Here is an 11,314-nt window from a genome sequence, read left to right as displayed (position 1 = left end):
CAGACACTTTACCACTGAAACAGCTGCCGTATACCCCAAACGATGTGTCATGATCAGAACTGTACTCCAGTTAAGACTGGAGATTTGGAAAGTAATGGGCCCCACCTGGCACCATCCTCTTCCCCTCATGGACTTGCAATTCTGCAGGGGGGGATCTTCACTCCTGCTTAGAGATGCTTGAACTTCTGGTGCATGTGTGTTTAGCCTGGTTTAGGGATTTTATTGGTACCAATCCGGTGATTTGGCTGTCTGTGTGTTGGCACAATTACACTGGTATAACCCTTACTGTAAATAGAGATATACTGGTATGAAGATGCCCTGTATTAAGGTAGCTTGTTCCTGTGCTGGGAGTGGCATAAGCTATAACAACAGAAGAAGTTCTATGCTGGTATGATGGCACCACGCTAGGGCATGGCACTGGCTTAATGATACTGGCATTGAGAAGTATGGCTCTTATGTGTAGACTGAACTGTTTATTGATCATCACATAATGAAACATATAACATGAGTAGTACCTGGGAGGTTCAGCCTCTGCCAGCACAGTTGTCTTGATACATCTGATCCATGTGCAAAGCTACGGCTGGGAAAGTTGAGACTAAATTATTGTCAAACTGTACCAACCTGTTGGCAATACTATTCCCGTACTCCAGCAGCAGCCCCTTTAAAATATGATGACTCTGTTGCTTGTCATTGCTCATGCAGAGGAATAATTACAGCAGCAGAGGATGAAGAAACCGGTATGCCAAACAGTCAGGCAGAGGAAGGAAGCTGGTTGAATTTGGGTGGTAAAATCTGGGGCTTCTGCTGGTCATGGAGCAGAGCAAACTGCACTGGGAAAAGAACGCTCTGTTTTGAACTTACTGGGGGCATCTACACAAGTGCATTTGCTGTGCAGTAACCAAAATTACTGCACAGTATGGGCATGTGTCTACATGTGCACATCTATACTGTGCAGTAAATAAGGTGACTTACACTGACTTGAGCATAAATTTGATACCTGCATCATGTAGGTATCAAATTTACATCTGATTAGTTACTCCACATTAACATGTGTAGATGCCTTACTGTGCAGTAACAGTGTGTGGGGACTGACTTGGGACTAACTTTCAGTTCACACACAGAGTTAATGCGCCTTAATGCCTGCCTGCACATGTAGACACCAGTTTATTCCTGCTTACTGTGCAGTAATTTACTGTGCAGTAAATTTAAGCCGGTGTAAATGTACGTGTAGACAAGCCCACTGAGCAGACTGTTGGATCTGAGGGTTAACACAATCCTGCCTTGAGCAGGGGGCTGGACTAGATGACCACCTGATTGGCCTTCCAGCCCTTCTGTCTGAGTAGGCCCCTTGTACAGAATCCTTTGTTCTTTGACAAATAGCTGACAGTGGTGGTGTCAGTATGTTGCCTGGAATGGAAAGTTTGTCTGGGAATGCCTTATTTCCCAGTTTATCCTTAGCAGGGGGAGGGATGCAGCTGGCTATCCTATTCAGCATCAAAATCTGGATGAAGTTGAGGTCTATGATGCAGCTGATAGACATGTGCTTCTGCTCCCTGGGGATCACTTGTTGCAAGTACCAGCTCTTCTCTGAGCACACTACCTTCTCTGTGCAGGAGGAAGGAAGAGAGCTGTTTGGCAAGGGAAGACCTGACTTATTGCTTGATGGGCCTTGTTTCTCACAGCAACTGGGGTTGTGTTGGAAAAACCTAACTCTACTGAAATGGTCCTGTGAAAGACCAGGGAGGTCAAAGGGGAATCAGGTCTTGTGCTCCCACCCCTCGTGTCTACTCTTTGAACTCCCACAGTTCATCAAGAGGAAGGGGTTTGGGGTTACACCCATAGAGTTCCATGCGGATCCATCACAATCATTCATGAGTTCATACATACAAGCTACAGAGGAGGGTGAGATTTGAAATGTTTTGAAACCTCGCTACTTTAAGAGATCATACACTTAGCAGTGGAGAATCCTAGCTTGCTCCCACTATCTGTCCACCAATATGGTGGCTCTCAAACATTCATGGCTGAAATATGCTGTGCTATGGCCATACTCACTCATCTGTATTTATCTCTGCATTATCATATTTTTTCCTCCCATATTAGCTGAATACTATAGTGAACCATCCTGGTCCTGCTGAAATGCATAGAGACTGGTGGCACGTTACTACAAGTCAACAGCATTGGTGACTTCACAAATTACTTCGGCTTGCGTTTGCTGGGCTCCATGTTTACCCCTTCCCACACTGGTGGTTCACAAGGTAATAATGTGTCTCCCAAGGGAAAGGTGCTACAGGTTCCTTTTAAATGAGCTCATGTTGATTGTCTGTCATCCTGGCTAATGGCAACTGTAGGATATGATGAAAGCATGTGTATTATATTAAATGTGCTTAACACTCCCAGCAAAAATGTGCAGTTCTCTCTGTGCTGTGGAGTGATGCTAGAGATGCTGGGATTGTTTTTAAAAAGACTTTAACTGATAGTAGCAATTCTGAGTCAGTTGAATTATACATAGTGACTGGAAATGCGCTCCCTTGGCAGGCCAATTTCCACTGAAGGAAGAGGTCTCCTCCTACTCGGCTATTATCATAACCCATGAATATGTTTCAAGGGCTGGAAGACATTTTTTAGGGAAGACATCAAGAGCTCAGTCTCTAAGAACAGGATTTGTTGCTAAGAAAATACTGGGTGTTGGGTGTCTACTCACTGTTATGAATCTGGGTCTTAATGTCAATGAAAGAACCAAAATTGTCATTAAAACCAATGGTAAATTAAGTATCTAGATAGGTGTGAAGCACTTCTAGAGGTCTTCTAGTTCAAGGGAGTTCTAGTGGTCCTCTAGTCCAACCTCCTGTTGGAAGCAGTGCCATCCTTATTCAAACCATCCCGTACAAACCATAATCTAAACTCTGTATGAGACTACCATCAATCCTGATGCAACTTGGGCTGCCTGGTCCCCTGCCATGCACACAGCATGGGCTGTCTAACCCTCCTTGTCCAAGACCTTTCTGTTGCACGGAACGCAACATTTTGTTCAGCTTTGAGCATTTTAAACTTCTTTGTTATGCATATAATGGAAGAGGACATTTCAAAACAAAACAAAAAAAATCTGTCCTGGACTGAAACGCCTGGTTTAGAAATGTCAGCGAAATGTTTGGACTGTTTTGAATTCATCCAAATTTTGCAGGATCTTTTAGTGTCATATTGTCTGCTTGGTTTTGCTTCTGCTGGGAATGTTCATCCAATTCTTAGTAGCCATTTTTCCAGATAGGAGCTCAGGTCTCATTGGAACAAGAATCGGAGCATCGCCTGGCTGCTCACAATTGCCTCCAGGTGGAAATGACTGTGTGTCACAGCTAGCTGAAGATCAGATTTGTATCCATAATATGCTGACGAAAGTCTATTTCTTCCATTAACCATCTTCCATAGCACCCCCCATGCAAGTTCAAAGGTATCTCGGACTCTAATGTCTCCCCTAATGGACTCAAACAAAATGCGAATCATTTGGTCTGGGCTGACGCCGTGTTAAAAAGACCCAGAGTGTGAGACTAAGAGCAACTGCCTAGGAATCAGTGAAGATGTTGATCCCTGCTGAAGGCAACCTGGTATTTACCTGAAGAGATTGTCAACTCTAGGGTCAATCAGGCTTTGCTGAGTCCTGTCTCAGTGACAAGTGACATGATGTGTCCCAGTATGGGGGAGGCAGCTGGGCTTTCGCGGCACAGTTCTGCACACAGACGAAGGCAATCCAAAGGAGCTTCTCTAATTAAACCTGACCTTGCCGAAACAATTTTCATATACACTTAAACTTAATGTAGCTCCAGTCCTACAAGGCACTAGGCACTGTACCACCTGCAGCATTCCTATGGCATGGTCCCACTCTACTGTAACTCAGATATTCCTATCACATCCTTCCTAAGAGAAGATTGTTTAAAACAGAACAACTCTCTAGGGAACCCTCGATTGTTATCACTCATTCTTGGCTTGGGGGGGGCAAGTTCCCCAAAGATATAGCTGACACAGGTTGGCTTACCTCTATTTACTTTGACATGAAGTTGCATTCACTGCCTTCAATGTGGCAATGAGAGTCTGGGCCGCACTTACAGCATCCATAGGGTCCTTTTGGGAACTGAATTTGGGGTCACTGCACTTACTTTGGGAACTGCATGTTAATGCTATACTTATTTTTTTGCAAAAGTCTAGTTGGTCTAATAAAGGAGATTACCTCTACCACAAGTCCTGATACTTATATACTGCATGCTCTGTATTGTGGAGCATGCTGGGGAAGGAGATGGAGAAGCATCTATGAATTATTTCAAGCTCATACTGTTTTGTTTGAGCCAGCGTTTCCTGTTGGCAGGCTGAAATCCTGGTAGTACTGCCAAAATTTTACTAGCAGAGGTCTGGATTTAAAACCTTAACTGGACCAAAGGCAACTCTTTTTTTGTACATGATTTTATTGCAATTCTGTTCTCAAAATGTCAGTTCCTGCTACTGGTTTTATATGCTTTGCTAGACAAGTTGAAGCTAATTCTGTCACTTGCATTGGTGGGAGCTATAAGTAGCTCCGTGGGAGCTCACCCAGTGCAATTGCCTACGAAGAGAGAATTGCTCTTGCTGCTCAGATTTAAAACCTAGCTGTTTGTGCATGCTAGGCTCTTTCCAAATTGGACTCTAACTGTACAGTCAGGGCATATTTGTTGGCTTTTATATGTACTCAGAAGCAAGACAATGGCTTTTATAGCTGCTGATAATAAGATGAGCCATGACTGTCGAACCCAAGGGCGTCATCACATGGAGAAATAAATATTGCCTGGGGTGATATGAGTGAGGTTAGTTCATTTTAATGCGGAAATTTAACACACATGATCTCTTGCTCTTTCAACAAAAGATGAAGACCAAGCACTCAAAACCAAGGAAATGCCACAGCTGTGACCTTAAATATCATGCTTATTCCTTCCTCATCCTTTCCCCGCTCTTGTTCCTCCCTTTTCTGAGCAGCAGAATTGGAAAAGAAAAAAAAAAAGTGGGAGGATGGAGGGAAGGAAACAGAAACTGCTGATCAGGAAAAAAATTGAATGAAGGTGAACTTCCTTTTTTTTAAAATTAGAGTTTCAAAGTGGTGCATATAGTCCCCCCCGCTCTTTTTCCTCCAGTCAGCTTTGTCCAAAACGTACTTGGCCATGCTGCCTGAATTGTGTTGGGATGAGTCTAGGAATTGCTCATATATAACTGAAATGCCCTAATCTCTTGAGAACGAGAGACACATGTACCTGTCTTATTAACATTCAATCAAGAGCCTTTGCTGGAAGTGGCGTGGACTTGGCATAGTTTGCCTTTTCAAATCTCTCTGATAAACAATTTCTGCTTGTGACGGAAAAGTGGAATAAGATGCTCTAGGATTACAGGACAGGGAGAGGGCCATAAATAGTGTATAAAGCAGATTAGTTTCACGCATGCCTTGATGCGCCTTTGGGTATTTATTATAAACCCCGGAATGGAGATAGCGCACAAGGGATGCTGTTACTTCCTAGTCGATTTGTGTTGGGATCTCAGCCCTGCTGAACGATGATCGGAGGCTCGTTCAGCGCCGGTGCCCAGGAGCAAGTGAAGCAGGAGAGAGACAACATTCGGGGCGGTCTCTTTGAGTGTAGCCGGATGAGACGACAGCCAGCGCAGGGCAGATGAAGTGCTAAAGAAATGGGGACATGCATTGTGGCTTCTGATAAATTGTTTTGATATAACCGTATTGAAACTGAAGCAAATAAGACTCCCTTCCATTCGGGTTTCGGCTCCCCGCTGGCGTCTGAGGTCCACGGGGCGAAGTGCAACAAGCTGTCTGAGCCCAACAAAAATGAAGGCTCTTCTATGCTCTTTGCCCATAAAGAGATTGCCAGTGTAGCAATCTCTTCTGTCCTTCAACAGGTCGAGTCTTGATGTGAGTGATTGCCATGACTGAAGCTGGCACCGGTCAGCACGCAGACGGCACATACTCCAAGAAGTGGTGCTAGTGTTGGAGTGACGTCGTAGCCACGATGGTCCAGGAACTATGCAAGAGGCAAGGCTTTCTTTGCGTGATGTATTTTATTGGACCAACTGCATAGTTAGATTAGAGTTAAATGAGCTTTTTCGATACATCCTTCCTTAGGTGGGTGCCATTCTAAGCAAATTAGCACACACCCGTGGCCTTTCAAAATATATTGAGTCCTGCTCAATGCTAAGAGGTCAGTATATGCAAGATTATTGCATTAATATGCACAGCGCTAAATCCTAATCATATATAATAGGCAAGAGTGAACCTGTGCAGGCCATGGCAAGGAATCTCTGACCTTGCTACGCAACCCACATCACCCTTGCTCCCATTGATGGGAATAGGGAGTTACAGCTGCCCTTCACCCTTCCCACCGGACCCGCTCTAAGAAGAGGCTGCAGTCAAAGCTTCATCTGCTCCCTGCCCATTTCCACTTGGGGGATGAAGGGAATAGCAGCTTTAGTGGAAATTTCTTTACCCCTGCTCTACCCACGCCCAACTTTGGGATCTGGACAGGCCATGCAGGCGGCTGTAGGCAGCTTGCCTTTCCTCTGCCAACTGTTTCCATTAGTGAGACAGCAACGGCTTGCCCTTATTCATGCGTGTGGTTAAAAAATTAACCTGCTGGTTAAATTAACCAGAAAAGGTTTTTTTCTGAACCAGATCTCTCATTTCTACCACATAAGGGCAACCACTGAACTTGCCCAGGAATAAATAATTGAAGGGTTTGGAAAATAATGTGCTCATCTTTTGGGCTGATAGGGGTGGGGAGGAAGGAGACTGGGTCAAGGGGGTTGGGCCCACAGCTTCCCCATCAACACTGTAATGACAAAAAAGTACCTAGTGATACTAGGACTATGCTTACACTTCTGGGCAGATCCTGTTTTTTCTCAGCTGTGGATTTTACTGGAAATTGGAAGCGTACGGTGCGTTGAGCCTTTGTCTAGGATGCCACCGAAGGGTAACTTTCAGAGCCGGGGGGGGTCAAGCTGGTAATTGCACGGACCATCTGCCCATCTGAAGAAGGGCATTCGTACCCAACAGCTTGCAAAGAAGACTTTTCCCAGCTATTTGAGTTGGTCTAATAAAAGATATCACATCTACCCAAAGAACCTTGTCTGCGTATGTCCTTAGACCAACACGGCTACAACCGACACCCCTAAGTGCACAAGTGGCGTGCTTCCCTCCAGCCGGTGACCACTACTGCAGTCAACCATTGGGAGTCACCCTGCTTCTGGACTAGCTGCTTCTCAGCATGATGCAAATCATAAGGCCCCAACAGCTTGCGCTAAGGGGAGCTTCCCTGCTTTGTTTCCCGGGGACGGCGGCATGCTTTGGCATCCTGGCTGCCTTCCACGTTGAGCGCTCCAGCCTGCTGCCATTTCCACCGCTGCAGTTTCATTGGCGCGCTGTGTTTAACTTCGTCTCCTGTCTTAACTGATTAGTGGTGTTTAGATACCAAAGTGAGAGCTGTTTTATAAATATCACCGCTGTGTTGCGTCGGGCAATGCGATCTCTGTAAAGCCTTTGGGATTCCTGCCGAGGAAAGGCACTATCTGCATGCAAAACTCGATGGAGATTAACAGTCTCATTTGCTTATGGTCTTCCCTGTTTGTTGTTTGGTCTAGCACTGACCTGAGCCAGATGGGTTTGCAAGTGTGTTCTGTGTAAAACCCCCAGTCTCTCGCCCTCCGGCTCTGCTGCCGGTTCTCCACGCCAGCACATCCCGATGGCTGAGCTGCCAGGCAGACAGGGACTCCGCCACATACATTTTTAAGCATGCGTCTATCAGGCATTAAGAATGAAAATCCCAAGCTCATGTCACTTATGACCTCAGGCGCCACTGCTGCCAAAGACAAAGGGGTCATGAGAAATGAATGTGTCACGTCAAACCGGGAACGGAGCAGCACAGCCCTCCCTGCCAATACACTTCTGCTCATGGAAAAATGTAAGGGGGTTACTGTAGTTTCTCACATGACTAATGCACTTCCCCCCCAAAATCAATGCACTTTTCCCCAAAAATCAACCCCCCAAAATTGGGGGGGGGGGCGGTGTATTCAGTGGGAAAATGGATTTGCTGCCTTGAATAGAAGCACCCTGCTTTGATTCCTGCTCCACAGTGCAGCAGCTGTCAATCAATATTCAGGAGACGGAGGGAGGCAGTTGATTTGACGGCTCATTGTTCTTCACACCTCACCTTCCTTTGTAATGGTCTTTATGTTCCATTAATCAAGCCAGCTTTCCTTAGGGCCATTTTTCTGTTTGTTATCTGCTCCTGCTCTTTCTTCCATTTCACAGCCCTGGCCCCATAGAGGAGGGACAGAGCCTTGTCTCCAGCTGACTCACTCACCCTCCCTTTCCTGCTTAACCAAAGCTGAAACTCTAGCTGCTGCCAAATACTGGCCCGCTTTAGCTCTTCCCAAAATCATAAATTCATCCATGTAGACCAGTAGTTACCAGCATCTAGGTTTTCAGCTTTAGTTAAGCAGGAAAGGGAGGGTGAGTCAGTGGAAGATGAGACAATGTCCCTGCTCTGTGCATTCATCACTCTGATTTTTTTTTCTTCATTCTGCCTTTCAAAACGAAGTGCTTAGTTTGTTTTGGGGTTGTTGTATGCAATAATGTCTGGGATAAAAGAATCCGGGAGTTTTAGGGATTCTGGGACACTCACAGCAGGAGGGAGGGAACTCAGCTCCTCCTGCTTTGAATGCACAGTCCCCTACCGTGGAGAATCACTGCGGGGAGTAGAGTACCAAGGACACGCGGTTGAGCCCTTCTCTTTCCATCCAAAGTGGTGGTATGAGACACGTGCCTTTTTCCTCCAGCTTCATCTGTTGTGCATGTAGTGTGTGCATGGCTTTATTTCTACTTGTTGGTGGTTCTTTTGAGACACATGATTGATGTTTTAGATGTCTGTTATAATAAACTCTCCATTGGCGGTGCTACGTATCAACCTTCGTAGGTGGTGTCATACCAGCTACATTGTTCTTAGACTTAATAAAAAAGTTGTGCACACACCGGATTTAGGGGGTCTACAGACTCGATCCTGGGAAGCACTCTTTACCCATTGAAAGGAGCAGGGCACAACAAGTTAAAGGGCTGGGTCCGATTGGTGATGAAAGATCTGGGGTCCCAAGATCTGTGTTTTGAGTCATGTCCCTGCCACAAACTTGCAATATGACCGTAGGAAAGTCATTTAAACCACTGGTGCCTCGGTTCTTCTTTTACAGTAGGGAGGATAGCACTTTCCCTCCCCCTCTCCCAGCCTTTCCCAAGTCTCTTGGGGAAGGGTCTATCTCTGTGTATCTATCTACTGCAAAACTAATGGGTCCTAGGGACTGCTGGCTACCCTTATGCAAATATTTTGTATATTCAATGTATTCGGTGCTGCTCACTGCCTAGCAAACATGGCATTTGTTTAGTTGTCCCTGCAAAACACTGCAGGAGAGGAAATGGAAATGGGCATGGTTTCCAGTTTAAACCAGTGTGCAAAGAGTAATGGGAGCATTAGCACAAAATGCTGCAGAGCAACCAGCTGCGGGGGCTGTTCCTAGGGTTTGGTCATTAATTTCCCAGGGAGGGTCCAGCCCATGGCAGTTATTGCTGCTTTAGTGCTGGCGGGTTAATCTGATCAGTGGCTAAATTGAATCAGAGTGCTGAGCCAGCAATCAGCAAGTCTAAATTAACATCCTCCGGATCATTTTAGGCACATTTTTATTACCAGCTCTCATGCCGGAAAAATGTACGATTGCTTACATCTTAAGAGCTTTATTATTTATGAGTTTATATCAACTGAAGAGAAGTAGATCTTGTTTTATTGATGTCCTTCTCCTGGATTAATCAGCTGCTCTACAAGCGTTGGACTCTTTCCACTCCTGCCCTTTGTCAAGGATTACAAGGTTTATAAAAGCTTCCCCTGCTCAAGATGCTGTAGATTTCCAAGAGGATTTTGGTGGATGTTTAGTTATACGAGACATTGTCAGGAGATTTTTGCATTATTTTAAAATAAAGGAACGTTTGTCTTTTCTCTGCCAGCTAAAATAACCCAGGAGAAGCACAGCCAGAAAAAAAAAGAGGCAATATTCTTGCAGAAAATCTCCATAACAAGGTTGCACCTCTGTGCTACAGACAATAGGTATCTGTTGGGAGACGCCGATTCTTGTATTTAGCTGGTGGCTGGTGGAACCGGGGCAAACCCGCAGAAGGACTCCAGAGGCATGTGGCGCTAGTGGATGCTCCCTGGTGCCAGCCGGGCGAGGCCCGTGCACGCTCTAGCGAACTCACTGGGCGCTAGGTGGAATCCGGTATCAATGTAGAACGAGCGTTATAGCGAGATAGCGCTAAGCGAAACAGCGTTAAGCGGGGGATGCCCATACTTACTTTCTTTTGGAAGATGAGCACAAGGTATTGGGCTCAGTAATGAATGATGTGTGACTCAGATGAGATGACCATCGTGGGTCTTCTGGCCTGAAAAGTTTCGGGAGAACAAATATTTCGAGAGAAGACGGTGCATGCGCTTTCAACAGAAAAGGTCATTTTTTTCCAGGGGTTTTCTCCTTAAGCTTCTGTGATGCAAACCCAAACCAGGATGCCCAAAAAACTTCCTTGGGGTTTTCCCAGCACTTGACAATACTGGATCTCTCTGGAGAGTCCATCTGGATTCCCATCTGGAGAGACAGCTTGGGTTAGTGTGGAGCATCTCAGTGACCTACTTAGAAACTCGTCGCTGTAAATATTCAGTCCCAGAAGAGTCAGCTCAGTGCTTTTATGCTTCCACAGGAGCTGTGTGGAGCCAGACCCTACCGGCCTTTTGAGCTGCTCTAGCCAGACCATCTGCCCCAAACAGAGTTAGTATTGGTGTAACCCTGGCTGCGGGTCTACCCGCCACGCCACAGCCCAACTCTGGATCCCTGGAGGTGCCCGCAGCCGGGAGGCGCCCGCCCTCCTGCAGAGAGGGAGGTTCCCCTTGCAGGAAGGCACCTAGTGCCCCTGGACCTTCGAGGAGACACCACAACAATGCAAACTTTCTTTACAAAGGGTTAAAGGAAAGGAAACGAATGAATACACGAGCTGTCGGAAATTGTTCACACCCTCAGTTGATAACGTTGCACGCGCCGATGGTCTTGGATGGCGCGCGTCCGCGTAGCCTGGACCGGATGCCCAGGAAGGTGCAGCTGCTTCTGTGGCCCTTGAATGGGAAGCGTGGGGAGGGTCCTTGCTGTGAGGGTCTCCCGAGACATGCCCTGGGGGTTGCTATGCTGCAGGCGGGTGCTCCCTCCCCGAAATCCC

Source organism: Crocodylus siamensis, chromosome 5 (assembly GCF_052110815.1).
Source record: "Crocodylus siamensis isolate JL-2025a chromosome 5, ASM5211081v1, whole genome shotgun sequence".
Taxonomy (NCBI): Eukaryota; Metazoa; Chordata; order Crocodylia; family Crocodylidae; genus Crocodylus; species Crocodylus siamensis.
The sequence above is the reverse complement of the archived record's forward strand: the minus strand, read 5'-3'. Positions refer to the sequence as shown.